Here is a 5,629-nt window from a genome sequence, read left to right as displayed (position 1 = left end):
AAATAAATAAATAAATAAATAAATAAATAAATAAATAAATAAATAAATAAATAAATAAATAAATAAATAAATAAATAAATAAATAAATAAATAAATAAATAAATAAATAAATAAATAAATAAATAAATAAATAAATAAATAAATAAATAAATAAATAAATAAATAAATAAATAAATAAATAAATAAATAAATAAATAAATAAATAAATAAATAAATAAATAAATAAATAAATAAATAAATAAATAAATAAATAAATAAATAAATAAATAAATAAATAAATAAATAAATAAATAAATAAATAAATAAATAAATAAATAAATAAATAAATAAATAAATAAATAAATAAATAAATAAATAAATAAATAAATAAATAAATAAATAAATAAATAAATAAATAATAAAAAAAAAAAGATAGGAAGAAAAACCAGAGTCAAGGGAAGGTCTGAGTAGAGCTTCTTATCAGAGGAAGATTTCCTTATTGATTGCTGTTTGTTTGCTTTACTGAAACAAGAGCCTTGATTTTGTGTTTCAGGTCAATTTTCTGAGTTCATTTTGGAGTAAGCCTGATCCGAGTACCAAATCTCTTTTTCTGCTTGCAGGATGATTTTGTTTCTTGAAATGAATAGTTGTTGAAATGCAGTGGGGAGAGAGAGAGAGATTGATTCTTTCCATGGTAAGATTTTGTAACCTTGTAACCTGAACAAAAAATTCAAGAGATTTCATCACCCTGCCCCACAGGCTCTTTCACCTAGTGTCCTCTGTCCACAATGGCCAGAAAAGGCTCCGGTTGTCAAAGATACCCCAAGGCTGCCTTTTTCCTACCCTTCAGGTCTCAATGCAAAGCCATGTCCTCAGAGGGACCTTCAAAAGTACTTCTCCCCAAAACCAGTTACTCAGTCTCACTGTCTTAGTTTATTGACTTTGTAGAAATTATCACTACCTGATATGATCGTGTGCAATTACTTCTTTACTTGGTTATAGCTGCAGCCCTCTCTTAGACAGCTGTTCCCTGAGCCCAGGGACTTCTGCCTTGTTCACGGCTGCATTCCCAGCACAGAGAACAATGCCTGCCACTGGTAAGTGTTCAGGAGATGTCTATGGAGAATGAATTAGGGAGAGCTAGAAGGGCAAGAGAATGGGAGAAGTCCTAGGAAGGGGACGGGGGAGCAAAAGCATATTACCTTTCTGTGTGCTAACAACTAGCTAGTTCAGTGGGGCATGAAGCTGTAAGGTCCAGTTCGGTTGGGCAGAACGGGGTTCTAACGCCACTCTGCCCCGGACCTCGAAACGTGATGACTCCTCTTTGCCCTGAACATGTCAAATGGGCTCTTGGCTTTTCCACATGCCTTTTCCCACTTGCTCTGCATGTGCACATTCCCACTCTCCATGCCGCCCACTCCCAAATCTTCACCTCCTGCTCTTGACCAGGATCGTAACTCACTTCATACTGTCTTCTCAACAAGAATGCCACCGACTTAGCTGCATCTCCTCCATATGTCAGTGACAATGCAGCAAGTTTCCTTCTGCGAAGGCCAGCCCCACCCCTGCTCACCTGCCGAGGCCCTCCCTTCTGCGACCTTCCCTGCTCTGCATCACCGGTCGTCTCCCCTGCGTCAGTCGTTTTCACCCTCACATCCTGTTCCCTTCTCCTCACACTCCTGTTGGGCTTTGGTCACCACCATGCTGCTCTCCTCCCCATTTCCTCCGTCCTGACCACGCAGGGAGGCAACCGGTCCTCCTTGGTCCCATGTTGCTCCACCTCTATGCAGCATTAGTTACAAGTGGGCTTTCCTCCTTCCGTTTAATTTTGGAAAAACATTTTTCAGATTTCAGATTTTGTTGTTCCCAATGCAGAAGATTAGATTCCCTCCTTTTAAAAACACTTTCTTAGCTTAGCTACTGTGACACCACACTCTCCTGGGTTTCCTGCTACCCTAACTGGTTGTTCTTCCAGCCTCCTTTGTTACGTCCTTCTCTTCTGCCAACCCCTCACATTGGGGTTCTCTGATCTCAGCACTGGAACACCTAAATTCCATCAACGTCCCCCTATCCTGAACTTAACACGGACAAACCAGAGCTCTGGATCGTCCTTCCAGCAAAATCGCCTTCAGCCTTTCTCATCTCAGTCAAAGGCATCCAATGACACAAGCCCAAACCCAGAGAATTATTCTCAACTTTCCTCCATACGTCTCTTCCAAATATACCCTGAATCCCACCAGTTCCCACCTCTCTGTTGTTCCAAGTCTGATCCACGGCATTATCTATCTCTCATGGACTTTATAGCAATATCCACCTGATAATATAAACCATCTTCCCTGCAGTGGGGATAGTGATCTTTCCAAAGCTTGAATCGGATCACGCCACTCCCTGGCTCAAAACCCATCGATGGTTTCCCAGTACACTTGGAATAAACCCTTTTGACAGATGCCGACAAGGCCTTGCTCCCTCTTTGAACTTAACTCCCTCCCACCGTTCTCCTCCTACTACCATCAGGGAATGAAAACCCTAGTGCTGTTCCTNTCCTCCATACGTCTCTTCCAAATATACCCTGAATCCCACCAGTTCCCACCTCTCTGTTGCTCCAAGTCTGATCCACGGCATTATCTATCTCTCATGGACTTTATAGCAATAACCACCTGATAATATAAGCCATCTTCCATGCAGTGGGGACAGTGACCTTTACAAAGCTTGAATCAGATCATGCCACTCCCTGGCTCAAAACCCACCGATGGTTTCCCAACACATTGGAATAAACCCTTTCGACAGATGCCGACAAGGCCTTGCTCCCTCTTTGACCTTAACTCCCTCCCACCATTCTCTTCCTCCTACCATCCGGGAATGGAAACCCTAGTGCTGTTCCTCAGACATGTCCAACTTATTCCCAGTGACATCCTGTCCGCATGTTGCTCAGCCGAGCTCTTCCCCTAGAGCTCACCACGGATGCCTTCTCACCAGCACTCTCATCCCTTGCTTCTCCACCCAGTGCTGCCTCTTCACAGGGGCCTTTGCAGACCACACGGCCACACCCCACCCCGGGCACTCTACCATTCTACCGTGTTAACTTGTTCATGGCATTTTTCAGTTCCCTGAAATGATCTCATTGCTTCCATGTTTATAGCCTGCCTCATCCAACCAAATCTAAGCACCTGAAGGGTGGCGTCTCTGTCTCTTTTGTCTACAGCTGTTATCCCCAGTGTCTAGAACTGTGACTAGCATGTAGATGGTGGTCAATAAACAATGACTGAACGACCGACTGACTGACTTTAAGCCTCAGTCTCTGCGTCTGTAAGTAGTGATAATACTTGGATATACTGGATTAAATAATACTATCCGATGGAGTAATGTCAGTGCCCGACACCACATGACTCTTGCTGAGTGCTCAGCAGATGCCTGTTATTATCATTAGCCACACTGATCATTTTACCGTAGCATTTATTCAAGAGTCATTGAATGTCAACTGTATTCCAACACTATGCTAAGTGTTAGTTAAACAAAAAAAAAAAAAACAGAAAACAGTCCCTGTCACGAAAGTGCTCACAGTGTAGTGCACGATGGACATAGAATCAGGAAAATGATTGCAATACAGGGTGAGAGAAAACCTGATGGAGAGTAAGGGATTTTAAGAGCCCTAGAAATGGAATACTCTGTTCGCCCTGCTGAGGAGATTAGGCAGGAAGGGACTCTCAGAGAAGGATTTTCAGAAGGGATGATACCTTAAATGTCTTAAGAAAGGATAGAAATTTATCAGGTACGGGAGAGAAGCAGTTCATGCGAATGTTTCCAGGTATGAAACAGCAAGCACTGTTTCTAAGACTGAAAGGGAAGGTGGGGGATGGCTTCCACAGGGAAGCTGAGTCAAGAGACTAGAACTACTTGGTCCTTTTGTGGTAGCTACTAGCCACGTGTGGCTACTGAGCACACTAAATGAGACTAATGCCACATGCTGAAATGATAATATTTGGATATACTGGATTAAATAAAACATATTATTAAAATTAACTTCATCTGTTTATTTTTGTGTTTTGTAGCATGACAACCAAAATATTTTAAATTACATACATGGCTTGGCTTACATGAGTATTCCCATTGGATAGCAATGGTCTAGAAAGACAGAAAGAGACTGGTCATGAAAGGCTTTTCATAGTATACCAGGAAACTTGAGTTTATTGCATAATCATTCTCTCCACGGGTAATGGGAGCCTTTGCAAGCACCTATGTGGGCAAGTAATATGTTCAGATCTGCACTTCACAAAGACAGGCATATAGGTGACATCGCATATGTATTACATATATTAAACCAGTTTCCCTCAGTCCTCTGGAAACAGTCTCCCTCAGTCCTCTGGAAAGACACAATTGGGAAAGAAAGACTTCTGCATCCCTACTCTTCTCTCTGCCAGCCTAGAAGACTGCCCCGGGTACCATTCCTGGCAGCCCAAGCAGAGGTAGAAAGGATTTTCCATGTCTGTGGTTTTAGATCAGAGCAGGCGAGACTCCAGGGCATGGATGACAACCATGCACACACCCCCTCCAACCCCGCCACCAGGAAAAGGGCTACCAAATCTGCTACACCATCACGGGCCAAGAGGAGATGGCCAAGGACTGCTCTCTCAGGCCAGGTAGACCTGCCAAAGGAAGGCCCAGAGTGAGGGTGACTCCAGGCCCTGAAAAAAGTCCATCTGCCTGTATCTGGGGACAACTCAGAAAAGAGCACTCCACGTGGTCCCTCACCCTACAAATTTGAGAAAACAAAAGCATGTACCTCTTGAATCTGGCTTGACTGATTCTGAATTTCAGTGTCAAAAATTCTGACTGAATAAAAGCTTAAAAAAAAAAAAGGATTCTGGAACTTGTCTTTTGATATAAAATACAACAATGAAAAAACAGCAAATTCATATTCCATATTTTCTTTTCCTTCACTAAAAACAGCAAAAGCAAAGCAGAGGAACTGCTAATAATCTTAAGGATTTTGCAGACCTCTCATGTTCTCCATTTAGGACTTCTGCAAATACCTTAATTCACCAAAAGCCTATAAATTTTGCAAGAACATGCGACTCCATTTTTCCCTATTCTCAGAGATACCAGATCTTAAAAGAAGGAATGATGAATGGGTATAGGTATAAATATTCCCAGGCTAATGAGAACCAAAGATGAACTGTAGAAAAATCTGGTATTTAGAAGACAGATGTTAGTGTGTGCTTGACTTAAAGGGTCTTGACCGCATATAAATTTCAGAGCTATCTTATCAGATAAGAAAAACTGAGCCAAAATAGCACTCATAAATGACTAAATTTAAATTTTACCAAATATATTTTTAAAATTTGGTTTTTATTTTTTTATTTTAACATTAATTTGTACTTATTTGTGGAGTACAGTGTGCTGTTTCAATACATGCATATACTGCACAATGACTCACTCGGGGTAGATAGCATCGTTTTGTACCCCTTAGTCTACCACTTCTCCTCCCCCAAATATTATCTGTAAAAAGTCTGTTTTTCAAAATGTAAGTAACTGACTTCTAATTAAGATATAAATTATGTTTACAGACAGTTTAAGGATTTTAATAGAATGGTTGTTTTTCACTTCACTAAGAGTAGGAGAAAGAGAAACATTAATCAAAGTCTTACAAATA

Source organism: Galeopterus variegatus, unplaced genomic scaffold (genome assembly GCF_000696425.1).
Source record: "Galeopterus variegatus unplaced genomic scaffold, G_variegatus-3.0.2 Scaffold12718, whole genome shotgun sequence".
Taxonomy (NCBI): domain Eukaryota; kingdom Metazoa; phylum Chordata; class Mammalia; order Dermoptera; family Cynocephalidae; genus Galeopterus; species Galeopterus variegatus.
Note: the sequence above shows the minus strand (reverse complement) of the source record.